This window comes from Phyllobates terribilis, unplaced genomic scaffold (genome assembly GCF_046119375.1).
Source record: "Phyllobates terribilis strain yellow unplaced genomic scaffold, ASM4611937v1 Scaffold_366__1_contigs__length_1906876, whole genome shotgun sequence".
Lineage (NCBI taxonomy): Eukaryota > Metazoa > Chordata > Amphibia > Anura > Dendrobatidae > Phyllobates > Phyllobates terribilis.
In genome coordinates this window covers 1,661,996-1,685,195 of record NW_027363126.1, presented here as the reverse complement: position 1 = coordinate 1,685,195, position 23,200 = coordinate 1,661,996, and the positions used below count along the sequence as shown (strand labels likewise).

General features: G+C 44.3%; 7 non-coding genes and 5 pseudogenes across 7 annotated transcripts; all 12 read left to right on the top strand.

Annotated features, from left to right (window-relative positions):
• Positions 1–368: 368 nt before the first annotated feature.
• Positions 369–559, top strand: LOC141222911 (U2 spliceosomal RNA). Its single transcript, XR_012290627.1, has one exon. It is a non-coding gene; the product is annotated as a U2 spliceosomal RNA (small nuclear RNA).
• Positions 560–6,946: 6,387 nt separating this feature from the next.
• Positions 6,947–7,149, top strand: LOC141223049 (U2 spliceosomal RNA; annotated as a pseudogene).
• A 1,112-nt stretch (positions 7,150–8,261) lies between these two features.
• On the top strand, positions 8,262–8,353 carry LOC141223094 (U2 spliceosomal RNA; annotated as a pseudogene).
• A 760-nt stretch (positions 8,354–9,113) lies between these two features.
• On the top strand, positions 9,114–9,342 carry LOC141223077 (U2 spliceosomal RNA; annotated as a pseudogene).
• Positions 9,343–10,457: 1,115 nt separating this feature from the next.
• LOC141222910 (U2 spliceosomal RNA) lies at positions 10,458–10,648 on the top strand. Its single transcript, XR_012290626.1, has one exon. It is a non-coding gene; the product is annotated as a U2 spliceosomal RNA (small nuclear RNA).
• A 1,115-nt stretch (positions 10,649–11,763) lies between these two features.
• Positions 11,764–11,954, top strand: LOC141222908 (U2 spliceosomal RNA). Its single transcript, XR_012290624.1, has one exon. It is a non-coding gene; the product is annotated as a U2 spliceosomal RNA (small nuclear RNA).
• A 1,112-nt stretch (positions 11,955–13,066) lies between these two features.
• Positions 13,067–13,158, top strand: LOC141223092 (U2 spliceosomal RNA; annotated as a pseudogene).
• Positions 13,159–13,918: 760 nt separating this feature from the next.
• LOC141223076 (U2 spliceosomal RNA) lies at positions 13,919–14,146 on the top strand (annotated as a pseudogene).
• Positions 14,147–15,261: 1,115 nt separating this feature from the next.
• LOC141222907 (U2 spliceosomal RNA) lies at positions 15,262–15,452 on the top strand. The gene has a single exon (XR_012290623.1). It is a non-coding gene; the product is annotated as a U2 spliceosomal RNA (small nuclear RNA).
• A 1,115-nt stretch (positions 15,453–16,567) lies between these two features.
• On the top strand, positions 16,568–16,758 carry LOC141222906 (U2 spliceosomal RNA). Its single transcript, XR_012290622.1, has one exon. It is a non-coding gene; the product is annotated as a U2 spliceosomal RNA (small nuclear RNA).
• A 1,115-nt stretch (positions 16,759–17,873) lies between these two features.
• Positions 17,874–18,064, top strand: LOC141222905 (U2 spliceosomal RNA). Its single transcript, XR_012290621.1, has one exon. It is a non-coding gene; the product is annotated as a U2 spliceosomal RNA (small nuclear RNA).
• A 1,115-nt stretch (positions 18,065–19,179) lies between these two features.
• Positions 19,180–19,370, top strand: LOC141222904 (U2 spliceosomal RNA). The gene has a single exon (XR_012290620.1). It is a non-coding gene; the product is annotated as a U2 spliceosomal RNA (small nuclear RNA).
• Positions 19,371–23,200: the final 3,830 nt, after the last annotated feature.

Genomic DNA, 23,200 nt, shown 5'->3' with positions numbered 1-23,200 from the left:
CCACCTTCAGTCTGCTGCTGGACAGCCAGCAGCAGCAGCAGCAGGAGAGGTATGTAATCAGGAGCCCTCCTGCTAAGGGTAGACAGCTGCTCGTTCCACCCCACCCCCCGCCTTAATTGGTTCTCCTCCCTTCCATCGGTGTTGAGGCGGGTGGGAACAGTAGGGGGTGAAGGTGCTGTGTTTAAAGAGGTGGAGTTATGCAGATCTAAAACGCGTGGATTGCAGCAGCAGCAAGCCGAAAAGTGCAGGCATGTAAGGGATCTAGAGGTTGACAACATGTCTTCTTAACGGGAGTCCAGGAGCTCATCTCCACAAATGGACTTTTCAGGATCCTTGGGTGGCTCCGTAGTTTGAAACCAATTCTGGTTATCGCTTCTCGGCCTTTTGGCTAAGATCAAGTGTAGTATCTGTTCTTATCAGTTTAATATCTGATACGTCCCCTATCTGGGGACCATATATTAAATGGATTTTTAGAACAGGGAGATGGAAAAAGAGCTTGCTCTGTCCACTCCACGCATTGACCTGGTATTGCAGTATCTCCAGGACCGGTGCACCCCTTCTTTAATGCAGTTTCTAAAATCAGAAAGAATTGAATTCAATGTTTTTTGTTCATTTTGCTTGTTTGTCGGATTTTGGGATGGACTCTTTGGCTTTGCTTTTCTTCTCCTCATTGGATTTTTCATGTTCAAAGTTGCAGAAGCCAGATTACAAGCTCATTTTGGTTCAACTTCAGCAACTGTGCATTGCATTGCCATGTAATGTGATGCAATGCTATCTTTCTAGCTCTCCCTTTTTACTTCCTTTTGGATAAACAGACATATTAGGCAAGCATTTTGGAGCTTTCACCTAAATAACTACAGGTGGTGAGATAAGCTGCACAATATAATTGACCTTTCAGTATATTGTTGCACACACACCATCTATTTAGCAAATGCCCTTGTTATCAACAGCAGCCTTTTAAACTCACCTGAGCTAACAGGTATGTGCGCTGGTTACTCTGCTGCGCTTAAAATTTCTTTTTTGGTTTGCTACAATGCCTTTTCTGAAACGTTGTCTCCTTCTGCTGGAACACTGACTTCTTTCATTTAATGCCTGCAGACTATAAAAGAGAACCCAACCCAAAAAGTTTGGTTGATTAGTCTGTGGCATTCTGTTAAACTGTTGCTTATGGCGGTCTCTGTGAGCTTCTCAGCGACATTCAGCCAGCCAGGTATCCTGCCTGCAGTAGATGGAATGTGGCAATGGAACGCTGGCTGCGCGTGTCATAATAGGCTCTGAGCCTTTATATACCTGTGCACAGCAGCAGCCACCTTCAGTCTGCTGCTGGACAGCCAGCAGCAGCAGCAGCAGGAGAGGTATGTAATCAGGAGCCCTCCTGCTAAGGGTAGACAGCTGCTCGTTCCACCCCACCCCCCGCCTTAATTGGTTCTCCTCCCTTCCAACGGTGTTGAGGCGGGTGGGAACAGCAGGGGGTGAAGGTGCTGTGTTTAAAGAGGTGGAGTTATGCAGATCTAAAACGCGTGGATTGCAGCAGCAGCAAGCCGAAAAGTGCAGGCATGTAAGGGATCTAGAGGTTGACAACATGTCTTCTTAACGGGAGTCCAGGAGCTCATCTCCACAAATGGACTTTTCAGGATCCTTGGGTGGCTCCGTAGTTTGAAACCAATTCTGGTTATCGCTTCTCGGCCTTTTGACTGAGACCAAGTGCTTCACAGCAGGAGGTTTCAGTTGAAGGGCACTCAGGTACCCCTCTCCTTGGCCTGGCAGGATCGTCCACTTCGGTGGGCTTCACCTGCCTGCTGCTATTAGGGAGAGGGATTAGTCCTAGGGTAACGGGCAGCGATCCCCCAGCCTTCAGGTGCTTTATCTCAAAGCTCTGAAGGCGCAGATTGCAGGCGGTTGCAATTTGCATTTTGTTGCGCCATACCATGGAGGTTGACCCCAACCTCGTGCCTCTATATGCGAGGCTTAAGAACACCATAAGGGTCCGCTTTACGGCTGGTGGTTCCGATATGCGGAATCTGGGATATGTAGTCCAGGACGTGCTTGAGAAACTGCTCCACGTCAGAACCAACGAAATCCTTTCTATCCAGGATTATCCTCGACGTGGAGATTATGATGTAACCTTTACTGGCGAAGGTATTTTCAAAGATGTTTTGTCCAGAGTTAAGTCGGTAGAAAATAGCCCTGGTCTAAAAGGGATTCAGATCATCGAGCACGTCCTGGATGAGGTAAAGATGGTGGTTGTGAAAATCTTCTCACCCTTCATAACAGCACCAGAGGTTATTTCCTTTTTGTCAGTTTATTTTAAAAGTGTGAAATTGATTGGGAAAGTGTTGAATGAGTTTAACATCTGGACCTCAAAATGGAAGTTTTTAGTAAAATGTGAAAGAGACCCTAAATTCCCTGGAGGTGTGAGACTTCCTCCAGCTCGATTTAAAATAGGGCAAACTAATGGGGATTTTTTTTTCTCAGGAATGCCACTTTTCTGTAGGTATTGTGGTCTCTATGGGCACTCTAAGGATAGTTGTGGTGCCACTTGTAGAAATTGTGCCAGTACTGAACATGACACAAAGGAGTGCCCAAATGAAAAAAAATGCTCTTTTTGTCGGACACCTGGTCATTTCTATTTTTCTTGCCCTCACAGGTTCAGAGAGGATGAACAAAAACAAAAGGAGAAGTCCAAGACATCCGGGAATGGACGGGCCAATCAGACCACCCCTCAGGAGGAGGAACAACAACCTGGAGCCTCGGGAGGTGATAAGGGCGCTTCGACTAGTAACAATCCCTCCGAGTCAATGACAGGTAACTCACAGGAGCCCAGGAGCTGGCTGAAAGACCATAAGGAGGCTAAAAGGAAGGCTGAGAAAGATCATAAAGGGGCGGTCGGTAAGGCCAAAAAAGAGCGCCAAAAGGCTGACACCGAGCCCAAAATTCCCACTGGGTCTCACGAGAGCGAGGGCGGTACGTGGCATTTGGTGAGGTCTCATAATAAGAAAAAGAATGGTTCCGTGGAGGTGGCTAATAGGGAGGAGATGGATACATCCCCTCACGGGGGTGTAGACTCTGGAATCCCGAGGTCCCGGGGCTCTGCTGCCCCAGGTGGGGCCCCGAACCTGGCTGCCTCCGGGGACTCTGAGGCTCCGCCATGTGCGCAGCCTGCCCCTGTGTTACGACCCTCTGCGGGTCAGCAGGGGAGTGCGGAGCCTCTCGGAGACCCACCTGACGAGGACCTAAATGGTCAGCCTATGGAGACCCAGTGTAACCTTTCTCACAATATCCTTCCGAGCTACACCCCAGTAGCGTCGGGTCTTAATTTAAGTGAATGTTCCTTCTCCGATGATGAAGACTCTTTGATAACGGTGGATTCAGAAGAGGGCGTTGGTGAAAGTCCAAGTGGTCTGATCCGTCCATCGGATAGGTAAAGTCCAGTTTTTGTTTCTTCCTAACCATTTGTTATGATGGCTGACATTAGTGGTGTTTCCCTCAATGTGAGAGGCATAGGATCCAAGACCAGAAGAGCTACTGTTTTACATTTTTTAACCTGTTTTACAGCTTCTGTTTTCTTTTTACAAGAATGTCATATCCCTCATAAGATTTCTTACAAAAAATATAAGGAAGAGTGGAAACATGGTCCATCGGTCTGGTCTGGATCAAATGCAACCGGATCAGCCGGGGTAGCTATACTTTTTAAGGGAAATGTGTCTATTGATTTTATCCAAGATATTTTACCGGGTCGTATTCTTTTAGTTAAGGCTTTTATTGATGGGACAAGATGGCAGTTTTTAAATTTTTATGGGTCACCTGATAAAAATGAAAGGGCTGATATGCTGGAAATTTTACCTTTATTTATTAACATTTCTGAACCTTTTATCCTGGCAGGTGATTTTAATTGTATTTTAAAAGACGAAAGCCGACGCTCCGGTTCCGTGAGTAGAAATTATGACAAAACGTCTGGAATGTTAAGCAATATTATAAATGATTGTAAATTAACTGATGTGTATAAAGAATGTAACAAGGATAGCCCTATAGACGCTGGTTTCACCTGGAGCAATTCTACATGTAGCTCCAGGATAGATTTTGTTTTAGGTTCAGAAAAAATACTGCCAGTGAAATGTGAAGTTTTAACTAATATTCTCTCAGATCACAAGGTTTTATCTTTTAGAGTGAGGATTAATGGAAAGAAGAAATGTGGTAAGAAATCTTGGAAATTGAATGTGTCCCTTTTAAAAGATCCACAAATTTTATCGGATTTTATTGAGTTTTATGTAAACTGTAGAAAAAGGAAAAACCCCAATATTTCTTTTAGCTCCTGGTGGGATAGAATGAAAATAAGCATTAAAGATTTCTTTATAAAGAAAAGCATACAAAAAGCTAAAGAAAAGTTTGAGATCTATAATTTTCTTAATATCAGGTTACAGACATTGTACAAATTCAAAGACAATGGTCTGGATGTAGGTAATGATATATTGAGTCTTAAAGGAGAAATTTCAAAGTGGTTGGAACAAAAAGGAAAAGAACTGATTTTTCGTTCAAAGGTAAAACACGTAGAAGAGGATGAGACTTGTTCCAGGTATTTTTTTAAGAAAAACAAACAGGCGAAAACAATAATTGATAACATAGATGGAGATAATAATATCAACGTTATATTGGATAAGGTAAATGTCTATTTTAATGATCTTTTTAATGTAAAAACTATAGACCATGATTTAATACACACTTTCCTGGGGGAGATCAAGTCCACCCTAGATGCTGATGCCCAAAGTTTTTTATCCCAACCTCTATGTGAGGAAGAGATTTTAGAAACCATGAAGAGTTTTAAAAATGGTAAAGTGCCGGGCCCTGATGGTATCCCCATAGAGTTTTATATAAGTTTTTATGATATTTTAAAAGATGATTTGTTTAATTTGTTTTCCGAAGTTTTTAATAATAAGGTTTTACTCAACTCATGGAAGAAAGGTGAGGTATCACTACTATACAAAAAAGGTGACAAAACGGATCTTAAAAACTGGAGGCCGATAACTCTTTTAAATAGTGATTACAAAATTATGGCTAAGATCTGTGCAAATCGGTTGAAAAAGGTGATACATAAAGTAATTCATGCAAATCAGGTATGCGGGGTACCTGGGCGTAGTATCTGGGACAATTTAAACCTGGTGAAAGATTGTATTGAAGATGTAAAAACCAGAAAGACAAAGATGTCAATCCTAGCGGTGGATTTTGAGAAAGCTTTTGACCGCGTGTCTCATTTTTATCTTTTTAAAGTTTTAGAAAAAATGGGCATTCCGGGTGGGTTTTTATTGTCTCTTAAAGCTTTTTATAATGATTGTACGAGTAAGATTTTAGTTAATGGTTTTAAAACAAAAGAGGTAGTTTTAAAATCAGGGGTGAAGCAGGGTTGCCCTTTGTCCCCCCTGCTTTTTATATGTGCTATAGAACCCCTTTTATGTACAATACGCCGGGATAAGCAAATATGTGGAGTACCCTTACCCGGAGGGAACGGTCTACAAGTTAAAGTTGTAAGCTATATGGATGATGTAGCAGTGTTTGGATGTGATGTACCTTCAATACAAAAAACGATAAGCCAAATTCAGTCTTTTTGTACAGTTTCCGGTTTTAAAATTAATCTTACTAAATGTAATATTTTAAATGTCGGGGGGATGCGTTTACATGATGTACCAATTGCAGTTACAGATTCCATCACTATTTTAGGTGTTTCTTTTAATGAATCTAATAATGGTTTTAATAGCTGGGATGCGGCAGCACAGAAAATTAATCAGAAAATCTGCATGTGGAATATGAGAAAGCTGTCAATGGAAGGTAAAGTTCTGATTGTAAAAATGGTGATATTACCTATCCTGTTATATCTTAGTTTGGTGTTCCCCCCTCCTACAAATTTGTTGAAACGAATTACAAAAGTATGTTTTACCTTTTTTTGGGGCTCAAAAATGGAGAAACTCAAAAGAGAAATTGTGACAAAGCCAAAGGTTAAAGGTGGGAAAGATTTCCCTGTTTTAGATAAGTTTCTTTTAATACATTTTTTCTGTTTCTGTTTTAAAACCCTTTTTAAAGATAATTACCTTTCCTATTTTATGCGTTTTAACACTGGTTTTCTCATGAGAAGGTTTGGTTGGTTTGAAACAGTTTTATCCTCTCCTTATGCTTTTAACCTACCTGCACATTATGAGATTTTAAAGAAAATTATTCTTGATTTTAATTTGAATAAGAAACAGACAGGGGATCTATGTAACAGCAAGACACTACTCAAACAAATTAGTACTGATGTGACGTTGTGTGATATTGAACGTTATGATGATGACAAAACTGTACACATATGGAAAATGATTAACGCCACTTATCTTTTTAATGTACAGAAAGACATGTCTTGGAGCTGCGCACACCACTGTCTTCCTTGCCGGGCATTCCAGTACAGAAGAGGTTTTGTGAGGTCTGCCATCTGCCCAAGAGAAGGTTGTCAAGAAGAAGAGACAGTGAAGCATCTTTTATGGACTTGTGCTTTTGCTAAAGAGTTCTGGAGAAGACTAATCCCCCTGCTGGAGAAAATGGTGGACCTCAAGGACTTTAATTTTGCATCAGTGTTATATGGTCTTCTGGAATGCCCAACAATGGACCAAAAAATAATGGCGTGGAAGACAGTGAATTGTGCCAAGATAGCGCTCTGGAATGCTAGAAATATTGCTGTTTTTAAACATGAAATGTTACCAGTAGATGATGTTTTAGCCTTTTGTAAAAGTGAAATGTACATATACTATTTATTGGACAGGAAAAAGAATGTAACGTTGGCAGGCAAATGGCTTTTTAACCTATGGAATATTTGAAGTCTTGTAAAATTTGCTGTGATGGAAGTTTTATTTTTCTTTGAAGTCCCGAAAGTGTAATGTGGATGTAATGGTTTTATTTCTGTAATTTATTAAATTTTAAATAAACGGTTTTTATCCCCATGGGGGGATAGCCAAATTAAAAAAAAAAAAAAAATCTGTTCTTATCAGTTTAATATCTGATACGTCCCCTATCTGGGGACCATATATTAAATGGATTTTTAGAACAGGGAGATGGAAAAAGAGCTTGCTCTGTCCACTCCACGCATTGACCTGGTATTGCAGTATCTCCAGGACCGGTGCACCCCTTCTTTAATGCAGTTTCTAAAATCAGAAAGAATTGAATTCAATGTTTTTTGTTCATTTTGCTTGTTTGTCGGATTTTGGGATGGACTCTTTGGCTTTGCTTTTCTTCTCCTCATTGGATTTTTCATGTTCAAAGTTGCAGAAGCCAGATTACAAGCTCATTTTGGTTCAACTTCAGCAACTGTGCATTGCATTGCCATGTAATGTGATGCAATGCTATCTTTCTAGCTCTCCCTTTTTACTTCCTTTTGGATAAACAGACATATTAGGCAAGCATTTTGGAGCTTTCACCTAAATAACTACAGGTGGTGAGATAAGCTGCACAATATAATTGACCTTTCAGTATATTGTTGCACACACACCATCTATTTAGCAAATGCCCTTGTTATCAACAGCAGCCTTTTAAACTCACCTGAGCTAACAGGTATGTGCGCTGGTTACTCTGCTGCGCTTAAAATTTCTTTTTTGGTTTGCTACAATGCCTTTTCTGAAACGTTGTCTCCTTCTGCTGGAACACTGACTTCTTTCATTTAATGCCTGCAGACTATAAAAGAGAACCCAACCCAAAAAGTTTGGTTGATTAGTCTGTGGCATTCTGTTAAACTGTTGCTTATGGCGGTCTCTGTGAGCTTCTCAGCGACATTCAGCCAGCCAGTTATCCTGCCTGCAGTAGATGGAATGTGGCAATGGAATGCTGGCTGCGCGTGTCATAATAGGCTCTGAGCCTTTATATACCTGTGCACAGCAGCAGCCACCTTCAGTCTGCTGCTGGACAGCCAGCAGCAGCAGCAGGAGAGGTATGTAATCAGGAGCCCTCCTGCTAAGGGTAGACAGCTGCTCGTTCCACCCCACCCCCCGCCTTAATTGGTTCTCCTCCCTTCCAACGGTGTTGAGGCGGGTGGGAACAGCAGGGGGTGAAGGTGCTGTGTTTAAAGAGGTGGAGTTATGCAGATCTAAAACGCGTGGATTGCAGCAGCAGCAAGCCGAAAAGTGCAGGCATGTAAGGGATCTAGAGGTTGACAACATGTCTTCTTAACGGGAGTCCAGGAGCTCATCTCCACAAATGGACTTTTCAGGATCCTTGGGTGGCTCCGTAGTTTGAAACCAATTCTGGTTATCGCTTCTCGGCCTTTTGGCTAAGATCAAGTGTAGTATCTTTTGAAAAGGCGGTTTTGGATGTTGGCCGCCCTAGTAGATTGATACATTATGCACACTCGGGTTTAGGCGCTTGTTAGTACGCCAGGTGGCTAATATAGTCATCTGGTGGAAAGCATGGCCCCCCAGGATCGACGCCATTGGGCCGGGGAAGATCGAAAGCCCGAAGTGTGAAGTGCCCCAGGAGTGGTGACCCTGGGGTGCCTTAACTCACTGGGATTGGGAACCCCACTTGAGTTTATGGCACATTTGCACAAGCACTTCAAATTTTCTTTCTTCGCACACACCCTTATTCCGGGCCTTCTGGCCTTAGGATGGGGAATTTTTCAATTCCCGGTCGAAGGTCCGGGCAGTATTATACTGTGAAACCTTCACTATTTATTTAATTTCTTTGTCACTGTGTGTCCACTTATTCACGTGTGTCACGTCCTACTAGGATTTTGTCGGGATGCGGTTCCCTTACGGGTTCCTCTCTTGGCAGGTCTAGGGGGGGAGTGTGTGGCCATCAGGTTCCGCTCCCCCCTGAACCCCCCTGGCTCTCCTCTTTCGGGAGGAGAGCGTTGTTGGCTCCCCTCTTCCGGGAGGGGAGCACAGTCTTTGGCTCCCAGTGCCTTGCTCGGGTGAGAACTCGGGCAGGTGCTGGGGGTAAGATTGGGTCGCCTCTGGCTTCGGCTGGAGGTGGCTTTTTGTCCCTGTTCCTCGCTGTGGCCTTTTGGCTCGGAGGGACGGGGAATGGTTTGGGGGACCCTTCTCCTTTTGGAGAGGGTTTCAAGAAGACCAGCATCCTAGTGCACTTTTTTTGTGGCACTTGTCACTTTTTTAAGCGCACTCGGGTTTTGTACACGAATTCGGGCTAAAAAAAAAAAAAAGAAAAAAAAAAAAAAAAAAATCTGTTCTTATTAGTTTAATATCTGATACGTCCCCTATCTGGGGACCATATATTAAATGGATTTTTAGAACAGGGAGATGGAAAAAGAGCTTGCTCTGTCCACTCCACGCATTGACCTGGTATTGCAGTATCTCCAGGACCGGTGCACCCCTTCTTTAATGCAGTTTCTAAAATCAGAAAGAATTGAATTCAATGTTTTTTGTTCATTTTGCTTGTTTGTCGGATTTTGGGATGGACTCTTTGGCTTTGCTTTTCTTCTCCTCATTGGATTTTTCATGTTCAAAGTTGCAGAAGCCAGATTACAAGCTCATTTTGGTTCAACTTCAGCAACTGTGCATTGCATTGCCATGTAATGTGATGCAATGCTATCTTTCTAGCTCTCCCTTTTTACTTCCTTTTGGATAAACAGACATATTAGGCAAGCATTTTGGAGCTTTCACCTAAATAACTACAGGTGGTGAGATAAGCTGCACAATATAATTGACCTTTCAGTATATTGTTGCACACACACCATCTATTTAGCAAATGCCCTTGTTATCAACAGCAGCCTTTTAAACTCACCTGAGCTAACAGGTATGTGCGCTGGTTACTCTGCTGCGCTTAAAATTTCTTTTTTGGTTTGCTACAATGCCTTTTCTGAAACGTTGTCTCCTTCTGCTGGAACACTGACTTCTTTCATTTAATGCCTGCAGACTATAAAAGAGAACCCAACCCAAAAAGTTTGGTTGATTAGTCTGTGGCATTCTGTTAAACTGTTGCTTATGGCGGTCTCTGTGAGCTTCTCAGCGACATTCAGCCAGCCAGGTATCCTGCCTGCAGTAGATGGAATGTGGCAATGGAACGCTGGCTGCGCGTGTCATAATAGGCTCTGAGCCTTTATATACCTGTGCACAGCAGCAGCCACCTTCAGTCTGCTGCTGGACAGCCAGCAGCAGCAGCAGCAGGAGAGGTATGTAATCAGGAGCCCTCCTGCTAAGGGTAGACAGCTGCTCGTTCCACCCCACCCCCCGCCTTAATTGGTTCTCCTCCCTTCCATCGGTGTTGAGGCGGGTGGGAACAGTAGGGGGTGAAGGTGCTGTGTTTAAAGAGGTGGAGTTATGCAGATCTAAAACGCGTGGATTGCAGCAGCAGCAAGCCGAAAAGTGCAGGCATGTAAGGGATCTAGAGGTTGACAACATGTCTTCTTAACGGGAGTCCAGGAGCTCATCTCCACAAATGGACTTTTCAGGATCCTTGGGTGGCTCCGTAGTTTGAAACCAATTCTGGTTATCGCTTCTCGGCCTTTTGGCTAAGATCAAGTGTAGTATCTGTTCTTATCAGTTTAATATCTGATACGTCCCCTATCTGGGGACCATATATTAAATGGATTTTTAGAACAGGGAGATGGAAAAAGAGCTTGCTCTGTCCACTCCACGCATTGACCTGGTATTGCAGTATCTCCAGGACCGGTGCACCCCTTCTTTAATGCAGTTTCTAAAATCAGAAAGAATTGAATTCAATGTTTTTTGTTCATTTTGCTTGTTTGTCGGATTTTGGGATGGACTCTTTGGCTTTGCTTTTCTTCTCCTCATTGGATTTTTCATGTTCAAAGTTGCAGAAGCCAGATTACAAGCTCATTTTGGTTCAACTTCAGCAACTGTGCATTGCATTGCCATGTAATGTGATGCAATGCTATCTTTCTAGCTCTCCCTTTTTACTTCCTTTTGGATAAACAGACATATTAGGCAAGCATTTTGGAGCTTTCACCTAAATAACTACAGGTGGTGAGATAAGCTGCACAATATAATTGACCTTTCAGTATATTGTTGCACACACACCATCTATTTAGCAAATGCCCTTGTTATCAACAGCAGCCTTTTAAACTCACCTGAGCTAACAGGTATGTGCGCTGGTTACTCTGCTGCGCTTAAAATTTCTTTTTTGGTTTGCTACAATGCCTTTTCTGAAACGTTGTCTCCTTCTGCTGGAACACTGACTTCTTTCATTTAATGCCTGCAGACTATAAAAGAGAACCCAACCCAAAAAGTTTGGTTGATTAGTCTGTGGCATTCTGTTAAACTGTTGCTTATGGCGGTCTCTGTGAGCTTCTCAGCGACATTCAGCCAGCCAGGTATCCTGCCTGCAGTAGATGGAATGTGGCAATGGAACGCTGGCTGCGCGTGTCATAATAGGCTCTGAGCCTTTATATACCTGTGCACAGCAGCAGCCACCTTCAGTCTGCTGCTGGACAGCCAGCAGCAGCAGCAGCAGGAGAGGTATGTAATCAGGAGCCCTCCTGCTAAGGGTAGACAGCTGCTCGTTCCACCCCACCCCCCGCCTTAATTGGTTCTCCTCCCTTCCAACGGTGTTGAGGCGGGTGGGAACAGCAGGGGGTGAAGGTGCTGTGTTTAAAGAGGTGGAGTTATGCAGATCTAAAACGCGTGGATTGCAGCAGCAGCAAGCCGAAAAGTGCAGGCATGTAAGGGATCTAGAGGTTGACAACATGTCTTCTTAACGGGAGTCCAGGAGCTCATCTCCACAAATGGACTTTTCAGGATCCTTGGGTGGCTCCGTAGTTTGAAACCAATTCTGGTTATCGCTTCTCGGCCTTTTGGCTAAGATCAAGTGTAGTATCTGTTCTTATCAGTTTAATATCTGATACGTCCCCTATCTGGGGACCATATATTAAATGGATTTTTAGAACAGGGAGATGGAAAAAGAGCTTGCTCTGTCCACTCCACGCATTGACCTGGTATTGCAGTATCTCCAGGACCGGTGCACCCCTTCTTTAATGCAGTTTCTAAAATCAGAAAGAATTGAATTCAATGTTTTTTGTTCATTTTGCTTGTTTGTCGGATTTTGGGATGGACTCTTTGGCTTTGCTTTTCTTCTCCTCATTGGATTTTTCATGTTCAAAGTTGCAGAAGCCAGATTACAAGCTCATTTTGGTTCAACTTCAGCAACTGTGCATTGCATTGCCATGTAATGTGATGCAATGCTATCTTTCTAGCTCTCCCTTTTTACTTCCTTTTGGATAAACAGACATATTAGGCAAGCATTTTGGAGCTTTCACCTAAATAACTACAGGTGGTGAGATAAGCTGCACAATATAATTGACCTTTCAGTATATTGTTGCACACACACCATCTATTTAGCAAATGCCCTTGTTATCAACAGCAGCCTTTTAAACTCACCTGAGCTAACAGGTATGTGCGCTGGTTACTCTGCTGCGCTTAAAATTTCTTTTTTGGTTTGCTACAATGCCTTTTCTGAAACGTTGTCTCCTTCTGCTGGAACACTGACTTCTTTCATTTAATGCCTGCAGACTATAAAAGAGAACCCAACCCAAAAAGTTTGGTTGATTAGTCTGTGGCATTCTGTTAAACTGTTGCTTATGGCGGTCTCTGTGAGCTTCTCAGCGACATTCAGCCAGCCAGGTATCCTGCCTGCAGTAGATGGAATGTGGCAATGGAACGCTGGCTGCGCGTGTCATAATAGGCTCTGAGCCTTTATATACCTGTGCACAGCAGCAGCCACCTTCAGTCTGCTGCTGGACAGCCAGCAGCAGCAGCAGGAGAGGTATGTAATCAGGAGCCCTCCTGCTAAGGGTAGACAGCTGCTCGTTCCACCCCACCCCCCGCCTTAATTGGTTCTCCTCCCTTCCAACGGTGTTGAGGCGGGTGGGAACAGCAGGGGGTGAAGGTGCTGTGTTTAAAGAGGTGGAGTTATGCAGATCTAAAACGCGTGGATTGCAGCAGCAGCAAGCCGAAAAGTGCAGGCATGTAAGGGATCTAGAGGTTGACAACATGTCTTCTTAACGGGAGTCCAGGAGCTCATCTCCACAAATGGACTTTTCAGGATCCTTGGGTGGCTCCGTAGTTTGAAACCAATTCTGGTTATCGCTTCTCGGCCTTTTGGCTAAGATCAAGTGTAGTATCTTTTGAAAAGGCGGTTTTGGATGTTGGCCGCCCTAGTAGATTGATACATTATGCACACTCGGGTTTAGGCGCTTGTTAGTACGCCAGGTGGCTAATATAGTCATCTGGTGGAAAGTATGGCCCCCCAGGATCGACGCCATTGGGCCGGGGAAGATCGAAAGCCCGAAGTGTGAAGTGCCCCAGGAGTGGTGACCCTGGGGTGCCTTAACTCACTGGGATTGGGAACCCCACTTGAGTTTATGGCACATTTGCACAAGCACTTCAAATTTTCTTTCTTCGCACACACCCTTATTCCGGGCCTTCTGGCCTTAGGATGGGGAATTTTTCAATTCCCGGTCGAAGGTCCGGGCAGTATTATACTGTGAAACCTTCACTATTTATTTAATTTCTTTGTCACTGTGTGTCCACTTATTCACGTGTGTCACGTCCTACTAGGATTTTGTCGGGATGCGGTTCCCTTACGGGTTCCTCTCTTGGCAGGTCTAGGGGGGGAGTGTGTGGCCATCAGGTTCCGCTCCCCCCTGAACCCCCCTGGCTCTCCTCTTTCGGGAGGAGAGCGTTGTTGGCTCCCCTCTTCCGGGAGGGGAGCACAGTCTTTGGCTCCCAGTGCCTTGCTCGGGTGAGAACTCGGGCAGGTGCTGGGGGTAAGATTGGGTCGCCTCTGGCTTCGGCTGGAGGTGGCTTTTTGTCCCTGTTCCTCGCTGTGGCCTTTTGGCTCGGAGGGACGGGGAATGGTTTGGGGGACCCTTCTCCTTTTGGAGAGGGTTTCAAGAAGACCAGCATCCTAGTGCACTTTTTTTGTGGCACTTGTCACTTTTTTAAGCGCACTCGGGTTTTGTACACGAATTCGGGCTAAAAAAAAAAAAAAGAAAAAAAAAAAAAAAAAATCTGTTCTTATTAGTTTAATATCTGATACGTCCCCTATCTGGGGACCATATATTAAATGGATTTTTAGAACAGGGAGATGGAAAAAGAGCTTGCTCTGTCCACTCCACGCATTGACCTGGTATTGCAGTATCTCCAGGACCGGTGCACCCCTTCTTTAATGCAGTTTCTAAAATCAGAAAGAATTGAATTCAATGTTTTATGTTCATTTTGCTTGTTTGTCGGATTTTGGGATGGACTCTTTGGCTTTGCTTTTCTTCTCCTCATTGGATTTTTCATGTTCAAAGTTGCAGAAGCCAGATTACAAGCTCATTTTGGTTCAACTTCAGCAACTGTGCATTGCATTGCCATGTAATGTGATGCAATGCTATCTTTCTAGCTCTCCCTTTTTACTTCCTTTTGGATAAACAGACATATTAGGCAAGCATTTTGGAGCTTTCACCTAAATAACTACAGGTGGTGAGATAAGCTGCACAATATAATTGACCTTTCAGTATATTGTTGCACACACACCATCTATTTAGCAAATGCCCTTGTTATCAACAGCAGCCTTTTAAACTCACCTGAGCTAACAGGTATGTGCGCTGGTTACTCTGCTGCGCTTAAAATTTCTTTTTTGGTTTGCTACAATGCCTTTTCTGAAACGTTGTCTCCTTCTGCTGGAACACTGACTTCTTTCATTTAATGCCTGCAGACTATAAAAGAGAACCCAACCCAAAAAGTTTGGTTGATTAGTCTGTGGCATTCTGTTAAACTGTTGCTTATGGCGGTCTCTGTGAGCTTCTCAGCGACATTCAGCCAGCCAGGTATCCTGCCTGCAGTAGATGGAATGTGGCAATGGAACGCTGGCTGCGCGTGTCATAATAGGCTCTGAGCCTTTATATACCTGTGCACAGCAGCAGCCACCTTCAGTCTGCTGCTGGACAGCCAGCAGCAGCAGCAGCAGGAGAGGTATGTAATCAGGAGCCCTCCTGCTAAGGGTAGACAGCTGCTCGTTCCACCCCACCCCCCGCCTTAATTGGTTCTCCTCCCTTCCAACGGTGTTGAGGCAGGTGGGAACAGCAGGGGGTGAAGGTGCTGTGTTTAAAGAGGTGGAGTTATGCAGATCTAAAACGCGTGGATTGCAGCAGCAGCAAGCCGAAAAGTGCAGGCATGTAAGGGATCTAGAGGTTGACAACATGTCTTCTTAACGGGAGTCCAGGAGCTCATCTCCACAAATGGACTTTTCAGGATCCTTGGGTGGCTCCGTAGTTTGAAACCAATTCTGGTTATCGCTTCTCGGCCTTTTGGCTAAGATCAAGTGTAGTATCTGTTCTTATCAGTTTAATATCTGATACGTCCCCTATCTGGGGACCATATATTAAATGGATTTTTAGAACAGGGAGATGGAAAAAGAGCTTGCTCTGTCCACTCCACGCATTGACCTGGTATTGCAGTATCTCCAGGACCGGTGCACCCCTTCTTTAATGCAGTTTCTAAAATCAGAAAGAATTGAATTCAATGTTTTTTGTTCATTTTGCTTGTTTGTCGGATTTTGGGATGGACTCTTTGGCTTTGCTTTTCTTCTCCTCATTGGATTTTTCATGTTCAAAGTTGCAGAAGCCAGATTACAAGCTCATTTTGGTTCAACTTCAGCAACTGTGCATTGCATTGCCATGTAATGTGATGCAATGCTATCTTTCTAGCTCTCCCTTTTTACTTCCTTTTGGATAAACAGACATATTAGGCAAGCATTTTGGAGCTTTCACCTAAATAACTACAGGTGGTGAGATAAGCTGCACAATATAATTGACCTTTCAGTATATTGTTGCACACACACCATCTATTTAGCAAATGCCCTTGTTATCAACAGCAGCCTTTTAAACTCACCTGAGCTAACAGGTATGTGCGCTGGTTACTCTGCTGCGCTTAAAATTTCTTTTTTGGTTTGCTACAATGCCTTTTCTGAAACGTTGTCTCCTTCTGCTGGAACACTGACTTCTTTCATTTAATGCCTGCAGACTATAAAAGAGAACCCAACCCAAAAAGTTTGGTTGATTAGTCTGTGGCATTCTGTTAAACTGTTGCTTATGGCGGTCTCTGTGAGCTTCTCAGCGACATTCAGCCAGCCAGGTATCCTGCCTGCAGTAGATGGAATGTGGCAATGGAACGCTGGCTGCGCGTGTCATAATAGGCTCTGAGCCTTTATATACCTGTGCACAGCAGCAGCCACCTTCAGTCTGCTGCTGGACAGCCAGCAGCAGCAGCAGCAGGAGAGGTATGTAATCAGGAGCCCTCCTGCTAAGGGTAGACAGCTGCTCGTTCCACCCCACCCCCCGCCTTAATTGGTTCTCCTCCCTTCCAACGGTGTTGAGGCGGGTGGGAACAGCAGGGGGTGAAGGTGCTGTGTTTAAAGAGGTGGAGTTATGCAGATCTAAAACGCGTGGATTGCAGCAGCAGCAAGCCGAAAAGTGCAGGCATGTAAGGGATCTAGAGGTTGACAACATGTCTTCTTAACGGGAGTCCAGGAGCTCATCTCCACAAATGGACTTTTCAGGATCCTTGGGTGGCTCCGTAGTTTGAAACCAATTCTGGTTATCGCTTCTCGGCCTTTTGGCTAAGATCAAGTGTAGTATCTGTTCTTATCAGTTTAATATCTGATACGTCCCCTATCTGGGGACCATATATTAAATGGATTTTTAGAACAGGGAGATGGAAAAAGAGCTTGCTCTGTCCACTCCACGCATTGACCTGGTATTGCAGTATCTCCAGGACCGGTGCACCCCTTCTTTAATGCAGTTTCTAAAATCAGAAAGAATTGAATTCAATGTTTTTTGTTCATTTTGCTTGTTTGTCGGATTTTGGAATGGACTCTTTGGCTTTGCTTTTCTTCTCCTCATTGGATTTTTCATGTTCAAAGTTGCAGAAGCCAGATTACAAGCTCATTTTGGTTCAACTTCAGCAACTGTGCATTGCATTGCCATGTAATGTGATGCAATGCTATCTTTCTAGCTCTCCCTTTTTACTTCCTTTTGGATAAACAGACATATTAGGCAAGCATTTTGGAGCTTTCACCTAAATAACTACAGGTGGTGAGATAAGCTGCACAATATAATTGACCTTTCAGTATATTGTTGCACACACACCATCTATTTAGCAAATGCCCTTGTTATCAACAGCAGCCTTTTAAACTCACCTGAGCTAACAGGTATGTGCGCTGGTTACTCTGCTGCGCTTAAAATTTCTTTTTTGGTTTGCTACAATGCCTTTTCTGAAACGTTGTCTCCTTCTGCTGGAACACTGACTTCTTTCATTTAATGCCTGCAGACTATAAAAGAGAACCCAACCCAAAAAGTTTGGTTGATTAGTCTGTGGCATTCTGTTAAACTGTTGCTTATGGCGGTCTCTGTGAGCTTCTCAGCGACATTCAGCCAGCCAGGTATCCTGCCTGCAGTAGATGGAATGTGGCAATGGAACGCTGGCTGCGCGTGTCATAATAGGCTCTGAGCCTTTATATACCTGTGCACAGCAGCAGCCACCTTCAGTCTGCTGCTGGACAGCCAGCAGCAGCAGCAGCAGGAGAGGTATGTAATCAGGAGCCCTCCTGCTAAGGGTAGACAGCTGCTCGTTCCACCCCACCCCCCGCCTTAATTGGTTCTCCTCCCTTCCAACGGTGTTGAGGCGGGTGGGAACAGCAGGGGGTGAAGGTGCTGTGTTTAAAGAGGTGGAGTTATGCAGATCTAAAACGCGTGGATTGCAGCAGCAGCAAGCCGAAAAGTGCAGGCATGTAAGGGATCTAGAGGTTGACAACATGTCTTCTTAACGGGAGTCCAGGAGCTCATCTCCACAAATGGACTTTTCAGGATCCTTGGGTGGCTCCGTAGTTTGAAACCAATTCTGGTTATCGCTTCTCGGCCTTTTGGCTAAGATCAAGTGTAGTATCTGTTCTTATCAGTTTAATATCTGATACGTCCCCTATCTGGGGACCATATATTAAATGGATTTTTAGAACAGGGAGATGGAAAAAGAGCTTGCTCTGTCCACTCCACGCATTGACCTGGTATTGCAGTATCTCCAGGACCGGTGCACCCCTTCTTTAATGCAGTTTCTAAAATCAGAAAGAATTGAATTCAATGTTTTTTGTTCATTTTGCTTGTTTGTCGGATTTTGGGATGGACTCTTTGGCTTTGCTTTTCTTCTCCTCATTGGATTTTTCATGTTCAAAGTTGCAGAAGCCAGATTACAAGCTCATTTTGGTTCAACTTCAGCAACTGTGCATTGCATTGCCATGTAATGTGATGCAATGCTATCTTTCTAGCTCTCCCTTTTTACTTCCTTTTGGATAAACAGACATATTAGGCAAGCATTTTGGAGCTTTCACCTAAATAACTACAGGTGGTGAGATAAGCTGCACAATATAATTGACCTTTCAGTATATTGTTGCACACACACCATCTATTTAGCAAATGCCCTTGTTATCAACAGCAGCCTTTTAAACTCACCTGAGCTAACAGGTATGTGCGCTGGTTACTCTGCTGCGCTTAAAATTTCTTTTTTGGTTTGCTACAATGCCTTTTCTGAAACGTTGTCTCCTTCTGCTGGAACACTGACTTCTTTCATTTAATGCCTGCAGACTATAAAAGAGAACCCAACCCAAAAAGTTTGGTTGATTAGTCTGTGGCATTCTGTTAAACTGTTGCTTATGGCGGTCTCTGTGAGCTTCTCAGCGACATTCAGCCAGCCAGGTATCCTGCCTGCAGTAGATGGAATGTGGCAATGGAACGCTGGCTGCGCGTGTCATAATAGGCTCTGAGCCTTTATATACCTGTGCACAGCAGCAGCCACCTTCAGTCTGCTGCTGGACAGCCAGCAGCAGCAGCAGCAGGAGAGGTATGTAATCAGGAGCCCTCCTGCTAAGGGTAGACAGCTGCTCGTTCCACCCCACCCCCCGCCTTAATTGGTTCTCCTCCCTTCCAACGGTGTTGAGGCGGGTGGGAACAGCAGGGGGTGAAGGTGCTGTGTTTAAAGAGGTGGAGTTATGCAGATCTAAAACGCGTGGATTGCAGCAGCAGCAAGCCGAAAAGTGCAGGCATGTAAGGGATCTAGAGGTTGACAACATGTCTTCTTAACGGGAGTCCAGGAGCTCATCTCCACAAATGGACTTTTCAGGATCCTTGGGTGGCTCCGTAGTTTGAAACCAATTCTGGTTATCGCTTCTCGGCCTTTTGGCTAAGATCAAGTGTAGTATCTGTTCTTATCAGTTTAATATCTGATACGTCCCCTATCTGGGGACCATATATTAAATGGATTTTTAGAACAGGGAGATGGAAAAAGAGCTTGCTCTGTCCACTCCACGCATTGACCTGGTATTGCAGTATCTCCAGGACCGGTGCACCCCTTCTTTAATGCAGTTTCTAAAATCAGAAAGAATTGAATTCAATGTTTTTTGTTCATTTTGCTTGTTTGTCGGATTTTGGGATGGACTCTTTGGCTTTGCTTTTCTTCTCCTCATTGGATTTTTCATGTTCAAAGTTGCAGAAGCCAGATTACAAGCTCATTTTGGTTCAACTTCAGCAACTGTGCATTGCATTGCCATGTAATGTGATGCAATGCTATCTTTCTAGCTCTCCCTTTTTACTTCCTTTTGGATAAACAGACATATTAGGCAAGCATTTTGGAGCTTTCACCTAAATAACTAAAGGTGGTGAGATAAGCTGCACAATATAATTGACCTTTCAGTATATTGTTGCACACACACCATCTATTTAGCAAATGCCCTTGTTATCAACAGCAGCCTTTTAAACTCACCTGAGCTAACAGGTATGTGCGCTGGTTACTCTGCTGCGCTTAAAATTTCTTTTTTGGTTTGCTACAATGCCTTTTCTGAAACGTTGTCTCCTTCTGCTGGAACACTGACTTCTTTCATTTAATGCCTGCAGACTATAAAAGAGAACCCAACCCAAAAAGTTTGGTTGATTAGTCTGTGGCATTCTGTTAAACTGTTGCTTATGGCGGTCTCTGTGAGCTTCTCAGCGACATTCAGCCAGCCAGGTATCCTGCCTGCAGTAGATGGAATGTGGCAATGGAACGCTGGCTGCGCGTGTCATAATAGGCTCTGAGCCTTTATATACCTGTGCACAGCAGCAGCCACCTTCAGTCTGCTGCTGGACAGCCAGCAGCAGCAGCAGCAGGAGAGGTATGTAATCAGGAGCCCTCCTGCTAAGGGTAGACAGCTGCTCGTTCCACCCCACCCCCCGCCTTAATTGGTTCTCCTCCCTTCCAACGGTGTTGAGGCGGGTGGGAACAGCAGGGGGTGAAGGTGCTGTGTTTAAAGAGGTGGAGTTATGCAGATCTAAAACGCGTGGATTGCAGCAGCAGCAAGCCGAAAAGTGCAGGCATGTAAGGGATCTAGAGGTTGACAACATGTCTTCTTAACGGGAGTCCAGGAGCTCATCTCCACAAATGGACTTTTCAGGATCCTTGGGTGGCTCCGTAGTTTGAAACCAATTCTGGTTATCGCTTCTCGGCCTTTTGGCTCAGACCTAGTGTTTGGACAAGAGGTTCCTTGTGTACTAGCCCTCGGCCTTCCAGCATCGCCACTTCGGTGGCTTAAGCTGGATGCTGCTATAGGGGGAGAGTGAGGAGGAAACGAGAAGGCGATTCCTGAAGCGACCATGGGTGTCAAGCTTCGTTTTGCTGGGACCGGGGATCCCCGGGTCAAGAATGCTTTCCGTATCGACGTCTCTGAGGAGAAGAAGGACCATTTCTCGTTGTCATACCTGGTCAACGCCATTTTCTATGAAATCCTGAAGATCCAGAAGTCGGAGATCATCTGTTTGCAGGAGTTCAGAAGGGAGCATAGGTACGTCTTGGTGCTTTCTTCTATGGCGGCTTGCCAAAACCTTTTCAAAACTCTTCAAGTCCTTTCAGAGCACCCTCAGCTGGATGGACTTATCTTCACTGTACTCTACTCTAAGGGGGATATCCCGGTGGTAATATTCATGCACAACCCCTTTATCTCCCGGGATGATATCACTGCATTCCTGAGAAGACACTGCATTTTTGTGCAATTCTCCCATAAAATCTTAAATGGAGAAGGGCTGTGGACTGGGAAGTATAAATACTTTGTGAGGTTTGGGATAGACCCTCATGGTCCTGGAGGTATTCACTATCCTCCCCTGAACTTTACAATTGGAAGAGACTCTGGATATCTGTTTTTTCCCGAGGCGCCATTGTTCTGCAGGAGATGCAACATGTTCGGGCATATCCAGGATTTCTGCAAGCAATTGCCAAACTGTAGAAAGTGCAACAAGTACGGTCATCTGGCGAAGGATTGTTCCAACCCGGTGGTATGTGATGCCTGCGGGGAGGAAGGACATGTGATTCGGGATTGTAAGGCTAAAGTCAAGCCTAGGTCCTTCTCCGAAGTGACCAAAGGTAAGCCTACTGTCCCTGCTGTTACCCCACAGGTGACTACTGCAGAGATCAATGCTGAGACGGAGCCCCCTGAGGTTGAAGATCTGGTGGGTGAGGCCCAGAACCTGTTGGACCCTCCGGCCCCTGCTGGGCCAGGTATGGAGATCTCCGAGTTGGATGTGGACCTCCCTCATCAGTCCGAAATATGTGGTGAGGGTGACATGGATGTGTCTCTAGCTCGAACCCCTGCATTGTCCTGGGGTGCTACAGACGAAGAGGTGGCCAGGGATGGTGGCCAAGGAGACTTTACTTCTGGGAGGTCTTTTGATGATGATGATACTCCTGAACTGGCCAATAAAAAACCCAGACGAGAGTACTCACCTGCCAGCGGAGGGTGCGACAGTCCTGCAAGTGACCGCATTTACCCGCAGGATGTCTTCTCCCCTGATGCCCCTTACCTTGGCATCCCTGAGAGCATCAACACCTTTGGGGTGCTTTCCCAGTCTGATGATAATGGATGAGTATGGTGTGATCAACATTGAGTCATGTATTTCTTTTCATTAATTAATGTCTTGCCAATCTGGTTGGGATGTAGTGTCCCTAAATGTAAGGCAGATCAGATCTAAAATCAGAAGAACAACTGTTCTGGACTACCTGAAACATTTAGGTGCTGATGTTTTTTGCCTTCAGGAGTGTGGGATTCAGGATGCTCCTTGTGACAAAGACTGGCCTTACGGACAGCATATCTGGTCAGGGTCTAATCATAATAAAAATGATGGGGTGGGGATATTAGTTGGGAATAAAGAAATCTCTATTGATAGTTATATTGTGGTGGAGGTGGGCCGATGTTTAATTGCATTTTTGAGTTATAGAGGGTGGCGGGTCAGAATTATTAATTTATATTGCCCTACAGGGAAGGAAGAGCGGCTTGCTCTTCTTGAAAAATTAAGTTTTTTTCTTCCAGGGAAATCTCCCACTATTTTTGTTGGGGACGTTAATTGTGTCACAGAAGGAAAGTGTGACATAACAGGAAAGAAATTGTCCCATTTAATTTGTGATTTTTCCTTTTTAGATGCAGCAGTTGTTGTTCTTGGCATGCCACCACCGCCGACATACCATGCTGACCGTGGTGAGATTCATTCCAGAATTGATTTAATGTTATCTTCTAAAAATATGGTATGTTTGGATTTTTCTCAACAAAAGGTACCTTTTTCGGACCATGAATGTTTGAGAGGCGTGTTTTGTGCGAATGGTGACCAAGTGTATGGCGGTGGGGTATGGAAGTTGAATGCAAGGCTGTTAGAGGATGATGAGGTGATGAATGAGTTTAATGTAAAGTATGAAAGATGGAGAATGCGTAAGAAGGATTTTGTGTGTGTTCTTGACTGGTGGGACTGGGTGAAAGTGCAATTTAAAACTTTCTTCAAAAAGTGGGGCTATAGAAAAGCTGCCAGATATAGGAATAGGTTTAATGACCTTAATAGACGGATTGACTGGTTGAGAAAGTGTGTTGCAAGTGGTTTGGAGATGTCTGATCAACTTACTGAGGCTAAGAATGAATTGAAGCGTGTGTTGGATGAGAAAGGAAAGGAAATTATATATCGTACTAAAATTGAGCACCTGGAGAAAAATGAGAAGTGTACGAGGTTCTTTTTTAAAAAAATGAATGGTAGGAAGACTGATATGAATGAAGTTGTGAATGAAAGTGGAACCAACTGTATGGGTGAGGATGTGCTGAAAGAAGTGAATAGGTTTTATAGCAAGTTGTATGATGAGAAATGGATTGACTCTGGGCTTGTGTCATATGTTCTGAA